This window comes from Zeus faber (genome assembly GCF_960531495.2).
Source record: "Zeus faber genome assembly, chromosome: 4".
Taxonomy (NCBI): domain Eukaryota; kingdom Metazoa; phylum Chordata; class Actinopteri; order Zeiformes; family Zeidae; genus Zeus; species Zeus faber.
In genome coordinates this window covers 13585002-13603290 of record NC_137191.1, presented here as the reverse complement: position 1 = coordinate 13603290, position 18289 = coordinate 13585002, and positions in this window count along the sequence as shown.

Sequence of the window (18289 nt, the reverse complement as noted above, 5' to 3'; positions counted from 1 at the left end):
ACAAACAAACGTGTGACAAACGGAAACATCAGCCAAACACGTTCCTTCAGCCTCAAGAGCGTGTGTCGCAAGACATGACGCTGATTGAGAGGGTAAATAAAGATAGGCAGGTCAAATTACCAGGCCAAAAGTATTAGTGTGTGTGTATGTGTGTGTGTGTGTGTGTGTGTGTGGGTGTGTGTGTGTGTGTGTGTGTGTGTGTGTGTGTGTGTTCTTTTTGAGCGAAAGAAAAGTTGGGAAAAGAAGGGCAGGAGGGCAGTGATAATATAAAATTAGATAGATAGAAATTGCAGTGTCCGAATGTTTTGGTTTTTGTAACAATTAATTCAGGTTTCTGACTTCCAGCAAAAGTGAAAAAAATCTAACAGACGCACACCATATGTAGTTGACACTAAGGGTCATTCTCAGTAGGATTACAGATAATCTTAACACTTAAGCCTTAAATTCTACAGCAAGAAAAACATAAACAAGTCAAAATAAATAATATTATTATATTAATTGTTAATTATTAATTAATTTTTATATTATATATTAATCTGAAGTATTATTAATATACTACTAGTACTATAATATTAATATAATCTATTTACAAACATAATGTGTTTGTTCTTTTGGTTCACATGGTGCGCATCCACTGTACAGTAAGTGAGCGGTCGGTGTAGTGTTTCAGCATTCTTTGAATGCAACTACGCCGTCTATTGTCTGATCACCTTTATACAGCCCTGCTGGAGATCACATTCACCGATCACATATGAAATACCTCCCGACTCGACACACCTTGATTTGTATCTTTCAGCCATCTGTCCATTGTTTTTTTTTTTGTTGTTTTTTTTCATCAATGCTTTTTTCAAACGACATCATGCGACAATATCGGCTTCCAAGTCATGACGCTGCATTCAGGATTTTTTTCGCGGAGTTTGAATGTTGTTAAAGTGTTTGGGAGCTCCGCGGTTTACTGACTACGCGACGCGTTTCCATCGCTGTCAGTGATTTTCCTCTGAGGCTCCTGGGACCCGATGAGTGGTTTGGTCTCATCATGAGGTCGCACCATCTCTTCCTGCTGCTCTACCTGGTCGCAAGCTGCTGCGGTGAGGAGGCCGGTACTGTGCGTTCAGTGCAATCAAATAAAACTTCAATTCATATCCTCGAAATCTCACCCCGCTGACTTCCCCATAACATTGGCTGATGTCTTGTCTTAATGTTTTCAACAGCGACGACGTTTAAAGGCAACAGGTGAGATCCCGACCCGGAATGGCTCCGTTTAAATGTGCTCGACATAGTGTCGTTTTGTTTTATTTCTACTTCCCATCAAGCAGCAGGCCTACTTCTGTGTCGTTAATGCTCTTTGTTTTCACTCATGAATGCACGCTGAAATGCTTCCCCAATGGAACTGGAAAGTAATGGAACCTGCGGCACACGAGACGCATGTGCTGAAGTGAGTGAATGCTAACATGTGGGCACACACACACACACACACACACACACACACACACAAACACACACACACACACACACACACACACACACACACACACACACACACACACACACACACACACACACACACACACACACACACACACACGTGCGCGCGCAGTACAGCACAAAATAGAGCCTGGACAGGCCACATACTAATATTGGTGTTAGAGGTCAGAGTAAAGAAAGAATTATCAAAGTTATACCACTATGGATATCTGCTAATAATAATGATAACAGAGCTGCAACGATTAGTCGATTACTCGATTAGTTGCCAACTATTAAATTAATCACCAACTCTTTTGATTATCAATTAATAATTTTTTGTCATTTTTTAAGAATAAAAATTCCAAATTCTCTGACTCCAGCTTCTTAAATGTGAATATTTTCTAGTTTCTTTAGTCCTGTAAGACAGTAAACCGAATACATACAGACATTTGAGGATGTCGCCTTGGGCTTTGGGAAACAATAATCAGCATTTTAGGGACAAAACAACTAATCGATTAAGCGAGAAAATAATTGACGGATTGATCCATGATGAAAATAATTGTTAGTTGCAGCTCTAAATGGTAGACAGCTGATGACCTCAACGGTCAGTTGACAGTTTGAGGTGCTAATCATTTACTTTAGTTCTGTTTCTTAATGAGGTGCCAATTATTAACTTAAGTTCTGTTTCTGTATCCATAGGCTCCCGGCCCCACCTCGCACTTCTTGCGCTGCGTGGGGTTGCCCTCGACTGAAACCGGAAAGGATCACATGCTGCGGCTGAAAGGAATCATCGAGGCGTCGCTGGACATCTACAGCTTCATGGTAACGTTGAGCGCTAGCGGCAGCGGAGGAATGCAGTCGAGCAGTAATACAATGGAAAAAATGTGGCCTGTGGGTGTAACGCATATTTAGTGCTTAGAACCTTATTGGATTTTGCAATGAACACTGTGCTAATAAATAACAGAAAATTAATGCTCAGAAGCCTCAGTGTTACAGTTTTTTTTTTAAATTGAATCTCAAAAAGCCATTTGCTGTGAGACGTTGAAACACGGAAATCATTCACTCAATTTGACTGTGGCCTACACCCACCCCTGTGCAGCGGTCCAGCATGGAGGCCGTGCCCTTTCTGGAACTAAAGGCAGCGATGGAGCTCAACCCCGGGGGCGAGGCCTTCCAGGACCAGGACCTGGTCAAAGTGTGGCTGGAGGTGAAAATCAGACCGCTGCTGCACTCCATCTCCAAACACTTCTTGACGTGCCTGAGCACCAAGAACTTCAGCTGCGCCACCTACCAGACTGTGTACGTGTGCATCTCCTATTCTCTCAGCCGTTGGCTATATTCATATTTGGCGCCGTCTCTGTACTCGATGACCTGCCTGTCTGTCTCTTTCACTCTGTTATCACCGCCACAACCTCCACTCTGTCTAATCACAGCGTAAGGGAGTTGAGCCATCGTTTCTCAGATATGGATGCAGACAGACAGAAGTGGATCTACACCTTCTTCATGTACCCCTTCCTGTCCAGAGAGGGACCAGCCGGTAAAACCTCCTCGACCGCCGCTTCCATTGCAGCCCTTGTACCACCGTGGTACAATACATGAACCACAGAATGCTAAATTGTTGTTTTTTTTTTTTTTAACTAGAAATGATACAAGCATATAAAATCAAAAATAAAACATGCAGTTTAATTTGTATGCTCCGACCGTGTCTTTGTGCCACCGTCACGTGACAGGCTGCGTGCGTCCGGACCAGAGCAGTGAGGAGTGGCTGATGAAAAATTTTGGGTCCTTCGGCGCGATGGCCCGTATGAAAGACTTTGCAGAACTCAACGCGATCTTCAGTGGTGTAAGCAAAACCGATCATCTGTCCGTCTGTGTGAGACTTAAAAGCATTTCCCAATATGTGCTTCCAAGGGGAAAGTGATTTCTTTAGGCGTTCCACCCGATTTTCTTCCATTTCTATGGTGCAGGAGCGGTGACAAATCAAAACCAGTCGAACAGTATTCCCGGAAATCCGCAGCAACCGTTGTTGTACACGATGTCAGCCTCATATTTGTGGTCGATGGAAAACAACAGAAATAGTCCAAATAGAACGTTGAAAACCGATTCTCATCTCTCCCAACTCAAGTCGGAAAAAACCCAGGAGAAAAAAAAGGCCCGAGATCTTCGGGACAAAGAATTGCCGCGGTGTTTCAGACCGGATTTCCTTTTTTTTTTCATCTTGGCCCCAGGTTTCAGATTAATTTCCCCCCTGCTTCTCGTGACGTCTTTTCCCCCCTCCTTGCTGCTCCTCAACTACTTCTTCTGGGCCACAGCTGGAGGTCCTCCATCTGCTGACGCCGGAGCAGAAGGCCGAGCTCCTGCTAAGACCTGAGGTCGCTGGTCTGGACAACGGGACCCTGAGTCTGGTCTTCCACAGCTTGATGAGCGAGGGCCACGGCCCTCCAACCCCCGGACCCCCCGGCCCCGCCGGTCCTGGAGATGGCCACAACTGGACTAGCCCGGGATACCCTCATGGTTATACTTCTAGACCCATGTACCACCCCTACCTCCCTCCTTCACCTCTGGAAGACCTCAAACAGGTTTGATCTGTTTGATCTGTCTGTACTTTATATTGGAGGACTTCACAGCTGGATTAGTGGAAACAACATCAATAATAACTTTGTTTATGCTGCGCTCTCAGGTTGTAGGTGGATTCTGGGGAGCCGTCAGACCTATCGGGAGTTTGGTCAGCGAGTTTACATCCCTCACACGCAAGGTACAGTCACGCATGTAAACAAACACACACACGCACATGCACACACACGCACAAGCACGCACACACGCACACACACACATTTTATTTACAGACTAAATCATCATCTCATCATTTGCTGTCGCTCTATAGGAGGATGTATCGGAGATAAGAAGCACAACGCTGGTCCAGGTTCTGATGAACTGGACGCTTGCGGAGCTGGCGACCTTGTACAGGCCGCACAACGCATCCGTGGCACCGCAGAATGAAATGTTTGACGTAACAGATGTGGAAGACTGGTACAACCATGTTGTTATTCCAATGTTACGGAGGTTCTTGACTGACGGCCATTCCCAGATTCACGACGGCATTAAGCTCGCCTTCCACAACGTGTTGTAAGTCAACAAAACTTTAATGTAAAAAAAACAAAACAAAGACCAACATGTCTCCATCAGTTGCACTGAACAATGGGCTCTGTTTTTTAGTCAACATTTTATTTCAAATGGACCGTTGCTTCTCAGGCTGGGATCCTTTTCAGATTAGGTACGTCTCATTGGATCCATGAACACCTCAGAGCTTGAGACAACAACAATAATAATAAATAATAAATAATAAATTTGACTTGAACTGATAGAGTAAACCACCTTGGATTACATGCTTTGTGTTGCAATACCTTACATATATAACCAGATTGTTATTTTGCTTTTCTTAGTTTTTTGGACAATGGCATGGACAACGACACGTCTGAACTCGAGGACACGTGTAGCGTCACCATTGACAAGAGAGCTTGTGGCGTGAGGAGACTTTATTCCACTTTTAAACAAACATTTCTGTATTATCTGTAATGCCAGATTTGAGTCCTGCCGCCCATGAGACGTTGCGACTTAAAGATTTCCAGACATTTTCTATCATCTCCGTGTCATCGTGTGATTGACCTCATCATCGTCCAACCCTCGTCACCTGCACTTTCCCGTTTGTTTATCCTTCCAGTTGACCAACGCTGTGGAAGACGTAGCTCGCGTCCTGCACTGCATGGCCCGCACCAACCTCACCTTGAATGAGGTGACCATCACCAGTTTGGTTGAAGAGCTGATGAAGCGCCTCAACGTGCTGGCCCAGGAGTTCTCCACAGCGGTATATATATCGGGGACCTCTCAGCTTTCTGTCACGGATTTGAACCTCTGGGCGGATGGCAAATCCCTAATTCACGTTTCCTTCCTGCAGAACTTCAGAGAGGTGGCGTCTCACTTCAGGGAGGTGTTTGCCCGGGTGGACTCCCCGGCCCTGACCAAGGAGAACCTGGAGGACCCGGCGTTCGTCCGGCTCTGGTTCCGGATCAAGCTGCTCCCTCTGCTGCCTGCGCTGCCAGGGGAGCTCCTCTCCTGCCTCAGCACCAAGAACTTCACCTGCGCCGCGTTCCGAGCCCTGTGAGTCGGCTGTGCTGAAGGGAGGCGTTGCGTTGACATGACTCCTCGGAATGACGGCGTTCTTTTTATCCCCCTCATCGTCAGAGTGGCAGAGTTGAGCGAACACATGGAACGTATGGATCACGAGCGCGTGCACGGTCGCATGATCTACAAACACTTCATCCATCCCTTCTTGCTGCATCGCGACTCTGGCAAGTAAAATAAAATGAAAACAGGGCTATCAACAATCTCTGACATTAGAAACATTCCCTCTATTCAACAACAGTAAGGTTCCGATACAAATGTGTATCTCTTAAGCAGTTTTGAAGTACAACGGCTCATCATGCACCAGTGTTTGCATAACTGCAAAGCCAATGTAGCACATTCAATGCAGAGTAAATATCCCCAAATCATGCAAAACAGAGCTTTATGCACCATTAAATTCCTGTAAATGTAATATGAGAACAGATAACATTAAAAGTTTTGTTTTTGTACCGAATGAGGTACCAAATAAGTATAAATCAAGAGATATTACAAACTCCTCATACAGTATGTCCAAAATTGCTGGGTGTTTTTTTTTTCTGTACTATGGAGCCATTAATGAAATTCGTAACTTAACTAATGTTAAGTCTTAATTGTTTTTCTTTTTGTCGTCATTAGATTCCCAGTGTCTTTCCTCTGCCAATCGTAGTGCAGAATGGCTGGAAGAGAACTTTGGTTTCTTCTCCATGTTCGCCCCCGTTAACGACTTCTATCACCTCAACCCGCATTTCTCCGGGGTTAGTCCCCAAAAACCTCCGCACTTCCACACTTCCACACACACTTTTTCGGTAGCTTTACGTGATACAGGATGTCGCGACGCTTTTCCTCATCTGTTCTGTCCCGTCTCTCTGTCCTTTAGCTGCAGTCCCTACGTGTCCTGACCCCATTGCAGATCGCGCAGCTGCTGGTGTTGCCTCTTCCTCCGCCTCCAGAGAAAGAAGTGGTCGTCCACGGAATTTTTGACTTTCTGACTGAGTCTCAGGAGGACAGGGAATTCACAGAGGTTGTGCATCACGCGGTCCAGCTGGCCAAGGAGGTAGCGTCTTCTGTCTAGAATATTTTTGTCCATAAAAAAAAACAGGATTTCTTGATGGACAAAAATTTAAATCAGGGGTTCCTAACTTTTTTATTTTCCCTCAGAGACCCCCTAATTCAAACCTGGTTAAATTAGAGACCTTTTAACACACACTTTTTTTTTTTTTGTCATGTATTTACTGTTATAGTGATCATTTTTGTCTCATAGTCATGGTAGAGAGGGCATGGTTAACCTATAGTTATGGATTAACAGTATATAAACACAGATTTTAAGCGATATTTGACTATAAGAAAACATATCCGTCAAATGGTCAACATAACCAAATTGTCACACACACACACACACACACACACACATTGTAGTTGCCCCGAATGCTCATGTTAAAACATCTAATTTCTCAGGTAAATCCTCCTTGCGGAGTCATCAGAGCCATGTGAGTGCCTACTGAAGTTTTCATTAAATTTTTTTTTAACTTGTCTCATTTCTCCTGTCGCTTGTCATCACTGTGATAAAAACAATATTTCATTTTGATATTTCAGTGTTGAACGCTTGTACAAGGCCATGCAATCGGTGCCACTGGAGTCGGAACCGTTCACCTATGCCCACATTGATAAGTTGATGCAAAATGCTCCACAAGGTAAGTGACAATACACACACACACACACACACACGCACGCACACTTTTTTCAAGTCGAATGAACCAATATAAATAATACAAGTTTGTCAGATTAACTTAAAATTGTTTTTCTATTTATTTTAACAGATTGTTTGCCGCAGAATTTCACAGTAAGACTTTTTCCACATAGTTCATATTAGTTTTGCACTTTAATTTATTTAAATATATTTTATATATACTATATAATTGAAATTATTATTTCAATGATTAATTTCACTAATTTACCTTCTTGGAAACATTGTAAAATCTTTCATTCACAGTGCCCAGTCACCCAGTTCAATGGTGAGAATATTCAATGGATATGAAGGTAGATTTTGACATTTATTAATCTCTCTGCTGCATTTCATTTGAGTTGTTTCTCCTTCTTGATCCTTTCTCAGGTTCTAAGATCTGCGCTGGGATCGACAGGTGCAGTAACCTGTTTCTGATCACCTTTAATCCAAATATTCATCCAGAGTTTTGACTTTGATTCTTTGTTAACATTTCTCTGCTGTTGTGTATCACTTTACAGCGACGATCTGCAGCACTACTTGAATACAACAGACTCAATGGCTGTTCCTTGTAATTTTACGTTGGAGAAATTTGCTTGTACAAAGGTATTAATCCAAATAAATTAACAAATGCATCCATATTTAGGAAATGTGAGTAGGGTATAAAGTTATAATTGTAACATTTATGTTATTGCAGGCACAACTTGTACAAATTCTTAGTTATCTTTGTACAGTAGATACTGATATTGTTTTGTTGTTTTTGGAAAAACTATCTTGGAAAACCCAAATGTAGACTTTTAAATTAGATAAAACTCTATTTTTCTTACTTGTCTTGTATCCACAATCGCACAGCTAGAGAACTTCACAGCCCATCAGCTGGTGTCTCTTCTCAAGTGTAATCTACCCGGCAACAGCAGCCTCTCTATGAGCATCTGGAAGATGCTGCTCGTCAAGCTGACTCCAGTTCTGGACCCGGCTCTGGATCTGCTTGCTAACATGGTCAGTGGCCTGATTATAAACTACGACGTATATAACATTTTATATAACATTTATTTTATTTTATATAACGTTTTATTTGAAACCCGTTTAAATGATTGATAATTGTCACAGCAAGGAGCAGACAAAGATTCTGTGCTATGCTGAGCCCATTTTTATGTGAGTAGTTTGTGCTCAGTATGCCTGTAGGAATCGTCAGCAGAGAGATATGATTAAAGGTTCAAAAGTTACGTTTGATATACATCCGTGCATTGCATATATTTAAAAAAAAGAAAACAGAGTTTGGTCATTTAATCTGGTTTTCTATTCCAGACCATGGCCATGGTCGGCCCGTCAGCCTCTGAGGTTCTGGATGTGGTTGGGGAGCTGAGGGTTGGTTTGCTGACTGATGAGCAGCTGAGGGAGGATGAGGTCATGAGGAAGTGGTTTTCGGGACGTCTGAGAGTTTTCCTGTCATCTGCTTCCGGAAGATTCCTGCACTGCCTCAGTAACAGGAACCTCAGCTGCCAGGCGTACCAGCAAATGTGGGTGATGCTTCTTTGGCTGTAGACAGTAGCCTTTGGCTGGCTACTGGCAGGACATGATTGTGAGAGAGGTTTTTGGGCTTTGTGTCACATTCTGTTAGACCTCGATCAGACCCTTATTTTGTTTTTCATTTTGTCTTTTTTATGACAAGACTGCAAGCATTTGGACATCAGTTTGCAAACTTGACCGTGCAGCGGCAAAATTTGGTCGTACGGGAGCTTGTACATCCCGTCCTGTCTCGCCCACGACCAGGTAACGAACAGTTGCAAATGCACCACGTTTTTGTTGGCTCTGCTTTGCAAACCCCACTTCCGACCCAAGTCTCCATTAGCGATGATCGTTTTTACTTCACTTCTTGACATTTAATTCCGACCGGCCCCCTGCAGACAGAGGCTGTGTGTCCAACGCCACCAACAGCAGTGTCCAGTGGCTGCAGATGAACTTGGGGCCGTTTTCGGTTCTGCTGTCCCTCAGAGAGATTTTAGATCTCAACCCAAGCTTCTCTCCTGTAAGAACAAAAATACTAGGTTTCCCTTTGCAAAATCAACTTAAGGAAATCAACGATAAATCCTGCTTCTTCTCAACTCCTCTTTTGTTTCCTCCCCCCTCCCTCGTCTCTCCAGCTGGAGGCCCTGGCGCTCCTCTCTCCAAAGCAGAGTGCAGAGCTCCTGGTGCTTCCGTCTCCAGCAGACAAGAAATTGATCATTAAAGCCGTGTTTGACCATCTGACCCAGTCTCCCGTGGAGAGGAGGTTCCCAGGGTTCCTGTCCCACCTCCTCATGTTCTCCAGAGAGGTAGGATAAAATGAGAAATTGACTGATACGAGATGGATACAATTACTTACTGACAGCATTTACAACTGACAACCTTTATATATATTGTTTTGCATTTCTTAGGGAAAGATCTCCTGCTCATCATACAAAATGATGTAAGCTATTATTGGTGTATGTTTTGATTAAAATAAATAAATATATATATATATAAATATAAATATATATATTTGTGTGTGTGTGTGTGTGTGTGTGTGTGTGAATAACTCCACGTAATGGTTAAAAATGGTCCCGAAATGAATTCATATTCCAGTTTTAACAAGTTGGACCAGGCGAGTCCAGAAGTCCCTCTGAATGTTGCTGCATCCATTGACAATGCCAAGCTGGCTCTATTTACCCACATCCCCCCAGGTGAGAGGGACACTATGCATAATGTAGGAAATTACTATGCAATGTCAATGGAAAGAACCTTTCCAACAGGACACTTTATAAAAATGTATTATAAACCTGTCTGTTGTTAGCATTACCCGTAAAATATATTTGTTGTGGATGTTGATGCGACTGAACTGTACATGGACCTTAATATGTGCCCCAAAACCAATTACATATTGTTTACATTGTTGTGAGCTTGCAATTATCTTGTCAAAAATGCATATATTATATATATATTATATATGCATATATACTGTACACACATAATCAATACGTAATTGGTATCTCTCTCCTCACAGGCTGCATCATCTACAGTGGAGAAGTAAGTGTCTGCACTTTGCCTTTGTACTTTTTACTGTGACTCCAGAGTTGGCAGCAGATTTCTAACCATTTAAGTATTTTATTTTTCCTCCAAGTGCAATGATGCGGAAGAAAACGGTACGGCCCCTCACATCTGATCAAAATCACTTTTTGAAATACAATGTAATTGTTTTAAATCCATGAGTTAATTCATTCCTCCTCCTCCTCACAGAAACAGCCATTTGTGCTGGGGTCAACAGGTGAGTTTTCTGACGTCTCTGTTTCTGTTTCAGGTACATGTATTTCTCTCTTAGCTTGTGTAAACGCCTCTTAATGTCTGAAAAGTCCAATTGAAACTTCCTCTCCGCTCTCCCACCACAGCACCTCCTTGCAGCTCCACCTTAACAACGGGACGTTGAATGGAAGTGTTTGTGACTTTGGTATTGAAGAATATGCTTGTGCTTCGGTAAGCCATCAAAGCATGCCTGATTTCATTTCAACTCCGTACATACAGTATTCTGGGCAACATCTTTAGTGTGCTTTTAATTCTCCCACTTCCATCATTCTTAGTCCGTTCTAACACATTATGGTTGCTCAGCTGTCTGCGTTGGGGGCAGAGGGTGTGGCCGCCGTGCTGAAGTGTAACCGCCTCTCCCTCGGCTCCAAGCCCGTCTGGAAGCTGTTTCTCTCCAAAACGCTCATGATGCAGGACCGAGCTCTGGATCTCCTTTCCAACATGGTACAAGTACACAAAATCCATTTAAAAATGGCAGATGTCAGCTCAAGTGCTGAGCAGCAAATGATAAGTGAAAAGAAAACATCGACATTAAAACAACGGATTAAATCATAAATGATTGGTGTGTTGCAGTATCTACATAGAAGCAACCCCTTAGATTTCTGTGTTCATAAATCCCAGTGAAGCCCACTGGTTTCCTCCTGCTGAATTACAAAGCGTGTGTGTAGTTGTACAGTTTAATGTTGTGGTGGAATGGCAAACCATTCAGGGTGCCCTGCACTGAGGCCCCAGTGCCCAGCCACCATGAGCGATGACAGGAAATGGATGGATCTATGGCAGGAGGGACGAAAGAGTGCATCAATCACAATCATTTCACCACTAGGCATTTCATTGGATTAAACCACGCTCTGACTGTTTAAATCTCTTGTAGACCTTCGATCCCAGAGATCCCGGTGTGGCGCTGCTCCTGGATTCCATTGGAGAAGTGAGACTGCACACCTTCAGCACGGACAGCTTCCAAAGTCCCTCCTTCATCCACATGTGGTTCGGCCAGAGGCTCCGTCCGTTCCTGCCCGCCGTGTCCTCAGACTTCCTGTCCTGTCTCAGCACCAGGAGCCTCAGCTGCAGCACCTTCCAGGCCATGTGAGTGGAACAGGATTTAGAGTGTAGAAATGGCATTTAGGACCAATCGGAATGGTTTTCTTTGTCGTCTCATGATTTCGGTGAAGGTGAATCTATAATGTAAAGCCAAACCAAACATGAGGCGTCTTTGTCTTCAGTGTGCAGATCTTAAGCCGACACCGGTCCCAGATGGAGCCGTCCAGGCAGATTTCCGTCTACACACAGTTCATACGACTCTTCCTCACCAGGAATGGAACGGCAGGTAAGGTTCCTGCTTCCTCTGCATTATGAAGGGTGGGTTTTAATAAATAATAATTGGAAGACAGTTATCAAAACTTTAGATGGATATGTCATATCATATCCTCAATGGAATATGGAAATGTAAGAAAGAACTAGATTCATGATCTGTATTTTAATAAAGTGCTTTCCCTCACACCCCACACGTGTTTGGTTAAATTTGGCGCCTGAACCGTCCGCTCCAGATCCCAGCTGTTCCAACGACACAAACAGCGGAGAATGGCTGGAGAAGAACTTTGGAGGCTTCTCTGATCTTGTCTCCTTCCATGACCTACAACAACTGTACCCTGGATTTGCAGCGGTACTGCTCACTAATTCTCTATTCTAATGTACCGGTATAGCCTCCCCATTACCGATTATTGTACAATGCTGGTGATGTTTGACACACTGTGTGTGTGTGTGTGTGTGTGTGTGTGTGTGTGTGTGTGTGTGTGTGTGCGTGTGTGTGTGTGTGTGTGTGTGTGTGTGTCTGGGCGTGTGCATGTAGATGGAGGCCTTGCCCCAGCTGTCGGTCAGGCAGCTAGCCGGGGTCTCCTCCACACCGGGACAGCTGACCACTTCTGCTCAGGTCGCCATGGTGATGAACCACGTTCCCAATCACGCCCTTGCAGCCTTCTTCGATGATTTTTCACCCGCGGTAACGGTGAGAGATGTGGCGTCGTGCGGCAAAGTTTCATGCAAACGCTACTTCAAGAGAGGGAAATTCAATATCAAGTTTCCATCAATCCATCGATATTTCCTGCCTTTCCTCCCGACTTACGCCACAACGTGCCTTCATTCTGACTTGTTGTTGTTGTATTTTTTTGTCGTTGTTTTTAGGTTAATCAGACTCTGATCCCCTCTGTGGTGAGGTCGGCCATGCTGCAGGTTGTATTCGACCGCGCTAACCTCTCGGACCACTCTGTGAGTGACGCTGAGGTGCTCACGTGGCTGCACAACCGCCTGCGTCCACTGCTGCTGGATCTGTCACCGCTCCACGTCGCCCCCTTCTTTAATGTGGTGGCAGGAAGGAACTGCAGCACCGAGCAGCAAGCGTAAGTGTCATTTCCTATAGAAATTTCTACTACTTCATTTTTTTTATTTACCTGAGTTATTTTAGTGCCTAGTGTATTTTTTACTGTTAAATCGAACCCTGCTTTAAGAATGATTAATATTCTGCCCTGCAATGCACGACAATGTTTAATGCTTTTTTCTTCCATTACGTCCCATTTGGTTTAGAGTGATGGTTCTGAATTCAACACACTCAACGCTGAATGAAGTGACGCAGGGAGAAATATTTACTCACATCATACAGTCTCTCAGAGGTAAAAAGAAACGATGCACTTTAACAATAAGTGCCACCAAAAGAAGGTGGACAGAAGATTAACCTTATTCTAAACATTGCTTAATTTTAGGACCAATGCCTCTTCGTTGCTATGGTGACAACAACAACCACAGCTTCTATGCATTCCTGGAAGGTCGCTTCATGGGATTCCAGTTCCCCAACTTGACAACATTCCTGTCCCTCATGCCTGCTGATAGAATGCATCAGGTAGGTGTGTGTATTTGTAGGGGGCAGATAACTGTACTGCAGCCAAAATACAATTTCTTGTTTTGGAATTGCCCGCTGGTTAAAATTATTCCAATGCAGGGAAAGACTTAAGGTGAAATGTCACCTTAAGAACTATGTGTTTTCTTGATTTTCTGACGACAGGCTTGTCTTTCTTGCTGGTGTAGTTTGCTTTTTAACCTTATTGTTCTGTTTGAACGTGTTTTCTAAAATCTTTGTCTTTGTCAGTTTTTTTTATGTCATTGTGTGTCATAGTGCAATGTTGTTTTGGGGATCCTTAAAAAAAACAACAACTGAATAACTATAAATGATTGGGTTTTGTTCCTGTAGCTGGTCAACTCCATGCCTCCCACAGACCTGGCAGATTTCCTGCGTCGCCCAAACACCGTTGACAACGACGGAAATCTCTGTCACATCTACAACAACTTTGTACAGACACCAGTGTTTATAGAGACTGTAAGTACTACACACACAAACACACACACACACACACACACACACACACACTCACACTCGCATATGACCAAACGTATACAAACAACAATGGAAAACTATAGACTCGGTAAAGCATCTGTCTCCCCGCTGCAGGAGGCGCTCCCTGATGTGGTGAGACGCCCCACGCTGCCTTGCATCTGGCCCACGGCGCTATACAGTGCCGAGAGGTCAGAGGTCAACGCCTGGTTTGACCGGCGTCTTCCAGACTACTTGGGCTTCCTCACAAAAGACCTGCTCACGTCCAGTGCCACACACAATGCCTCCTGCTTGGCCTTCCAAAAACTGTACGTGTGTTTACGAAAAAGCTCCGCGTTCAGTGTGATGAGCATACATAACAGTCACGCTACACTGTCATAAATAACCTGTGTGCTTCAATTATATTATATTTTTATATTCTATATATAATATATTCTTTGCTTCAGTGTCCGAGCTCTGGGAAAACACAACTACAACGCCGCAGACTTCACACAGCGAGACGTGTTCGACACCATCAGGTCCTACCTCACCACAGGTCAGCCGTCCTGGAGGCTCCTGGCACTCCGCCACTAGTCTTCCTCCCCTGACATTCAGTATGAGCATTCTCAGACTGATCTTGTATCTGCTAGATCTATCAAGTATCACGTGTCTCCATTGAATACTTAGGCTTTGATTTCACTTCTCAGATCTCAATAAGCAGATATCCACCTTGATGTCTTTCCTGAACGAGCTTAAAATGTCTGTTGGCTCCAGTTGGTCCTCCTTTACTGATTGTTTGTTATATGAGTCGTGTTGACTTTGGATTTAATCATTGGATCCAAATAGGTTATCCGTCATTGAATGTTGATATTTTCTTGAATGAACGGATACAAGTCATTCCACAGGTCACTCGTCGTTTGTGTATGCAATTGTGCATGTGTATTTAGTAACATGTGCATTTACACGACACCATCAGTGTGGGTCACGCATCCCTGACCACTGAATGAGGAAACCACCTCTGAAAGGGTTGTTTCCAGCGTTTTTTCTATTCCGTGTCGGCAGTGACGGTGCCAAGGTGTTACGACGCCAACAGCCCAGAGCTGAACTCTACAGCGTGGTTCGTTGAGTACATCGGCCCCTTCATGCCCTTCCTCTCCCTGGAGGACCTCAACACGTTCGGCTCCCCACAGGTGCTCAACCTGGGAAGGGTAACGTTATGGGGTGGTGCATGGATGTAGTTGTAAATGCTACGGCTGAAATACAAACCTCTCTGGCTCTCCATCACGCTCAGGTGATCCAGGTCTTCACGGTGAACCCCCTGAACATCGCTCTGATCAACCACTCCGCGCTGCCGCTTAACCTCACCAACTACTGGACCGAGCTTGTGTATTCACAGGACAGCAACTTCGACCCCTTGCTGTGAGTCCTAACGGCCGAGAGATCTGGCGCTCGTTCCCCCGCTCTTGCGTTCTCAATTCGCTATCGTCCCTCTGAGCGTGCTTGTCCCTGTCTTGCCAGTCTTCCTCTGCTGTGCCGATGCGTTGCCCCTGGCCCGGCGTTCAGCCAGCTGACCGCAGCCGCCAGCGTGATCGTTCTACACAACCTCACAACTAACTGCGTGGACCTCGACCCGCAGGTAATACACTTTTACACAAATAAAAAGGGATAGCGACGTGCAGGTTTGGACCATAAATTCACAGGATGACAATTCCAAAATCGTAGATGTTTTATTATCCTCAAAGAGTGAATGTGTGTCCTGTTCATAATACTAACAAATCAACGGAGATGTAACAGTAAATACAACAGAGACATAGACGTTCCTGCACCATTCCTCATCTATGTCCTCCTGGCCCCTTGCAGATTTCCACTGCCTTGGCAGCTAACTTTGGTGACAACCTTGATGCCAGCTCCATCGCTGCCCTCGGCAACGAGAGCACAAGCATCTCCACCGGCCAGATCAAAATGGCCAAGCCGGCAGATCTCTTTGCTTCTCTTGGTGTTCTCAGCGCTGTCAACGGTTGGAATCAGGGACAGGCCAGGGCTGTAATACAAATGCTGGTATCTTCAGGAATGCTACAGGTGTGGGTCTGTGTGTGTGTGTGTGTGTGTGTGCGCGTTTGCATTGATCCGTGCATGCTTAATTATTTAATAGTTGATTTGAACTAGAGCAGCCATTCCCAAACTTAAGAATGCCGCGGCCCAATTTTAAATCCTTTAATCACAACTCCGATCAACACACGATACTAAGATGAAGTATTTACCTATATATTTTTTATTTCATGAACCGAACAATTCTATGTGAACGTGGGCCTATGGCAATGAAGTGCAAATGAATAATCCATCCACATACAGGTAGCAATATTTAAAGCAACAAAAACATCACCAACAACAAATACAACAAAAAATAGGGTTAACAAATAAATAGGTCCGATAAATGAACACTTTTAATTGAAATCCCATGGCTTTGTTTTATTATTTCTGATTAGTTTTTAAAATTTAAATATTTAATCATAAATATTCTATGCTCATTTCAAACTTTTAAATTAAAAACCTTTTATTTATTCATTGTAACTGACCTCGCGCAGCCCACCTGCAGTACCTTCACAGCCCACCGAGGGGCCGCGGCCCACACTCTGGGAAACACTGATTCTAGTGGATGAGCTATTTTCCATCCCTCTCTACCACCAGGTCGACAACGGGTCGGCGCTGGCCATGTTGGGATCTCTTGTGGTGGGCGTCCCTGCTTCCACAATCAGCAGCATCAGTGGCTCTTCGCTCCTCGCCGTGTCCAAAAACACCGGCTTCTTGGCTCATTTGATGATCGCCCCGGTCATCATCCGACAGACATTTGTCACTCAGGTATGACAGCCATAACACGTCTTGATCAGAGCAATCCACACAATTGGACACAGAGTCATCCTATCCTTTGTACAAGTATTAATAAACCTTTTACCACCGTTACCTTTTACAACTTACTGTACTACGGGCCGACCTGCCATAACCTCTTCTCCTTCAAACTAGATCATATCCGTGGACAGCAACAGTGAGAAAATCATAGAGAACGTTCCAGACGAGCTGGCCACAGAGATCCCGCGCGCTTTGCTGCAGGGCTTCCCAAGCAGCGGCGCCGTGGTCAATCTGCTCAACAAGAAGACGTGGAAGCACGAGCAGGTCGGCGCTGACACACCGACATATATGAAACAATCAGTGCAAACCACCGCCTTCTTTACTGACTTAAAAAGCGCGTTCTTACACAGGCAGTGCTGATCTTTGACACGGTTGTCAATGGAATGGCGGATCAAGAGGACAAGTAGGTTTTTATTTGTGTTTGTATTGACAATCAGTCACATCTCAGTGCCTTCATTGTCATTACAATTGTGTGTGTGTGTGTGTGTGTGTGTGTGTGTGCGTGTGTGTGTGTGTGCGTGTATGTGTGCGTGTGTGTGTGCAGTTTGTCATCTTACGTCCTCCAAGGATTCACATGCACCAGAGTGGTGACTTTGACTCGGAGGCAGATCACCAGACTGGTGAGAGCCAGCAGGCGAAATGGAAAAGGGAAAGGAAGACGAAGAGTCAAACTCAGGGAGACCCAGGTAAGAAGATAATGAGAGAGAGAGAGAGAGAGAGAGAGCGAGAGGGGAAAGAAAGAACATCGGACACGGAGGTAATTGTTTATGTTCATCTCCCGTCCAGTTGACCTGCATGTACAACTACGTAAAAGCAGAAGCAGACGCCACCAACTTCGCGCTCTACCCTCCAGACGTTCTGCTTTACTACGAGTGAGTTCATGGTGGGGATTGTTTTGCCGCCGGCATGGCGTCTGGCCCGACCTCACCGCGTTGCTAAAGACAGAACTGTTTGGCGCCGGCCGTCCACGCCACTTTGGTTTCTCTCTACAGCTACTCCCTGGTGCCTCAGGCCGGCTGCAGGTCCTACTTTCAAGAGCTGTCGGACGCCGACTTTTCCGTCTTCTCCAGTGCCCTCAGCTTCAAACGCTCCGCACTGTTTTCCAACGCCAGGGGCTGCCTGGTAAGCCAAGTAGTAATGGACGTACAACCGCCACTGCGACTGCCTCAAATAACACCTTTCACCCAAGTCTCCGCGCGGCGCAGTTTTGTATTCCAGTCTCATTTTAAATGGGGTGATGATGTCGTGGCCGTGACCTGAGCTGAATTGGGGTCGGTGTCTGCTTCCCGTGTCTCGATTTCCCGGCAGAATATAACCGGCACAGCTTTGGGTGAGGATACCATCTTGGTTTTGGGGAACAT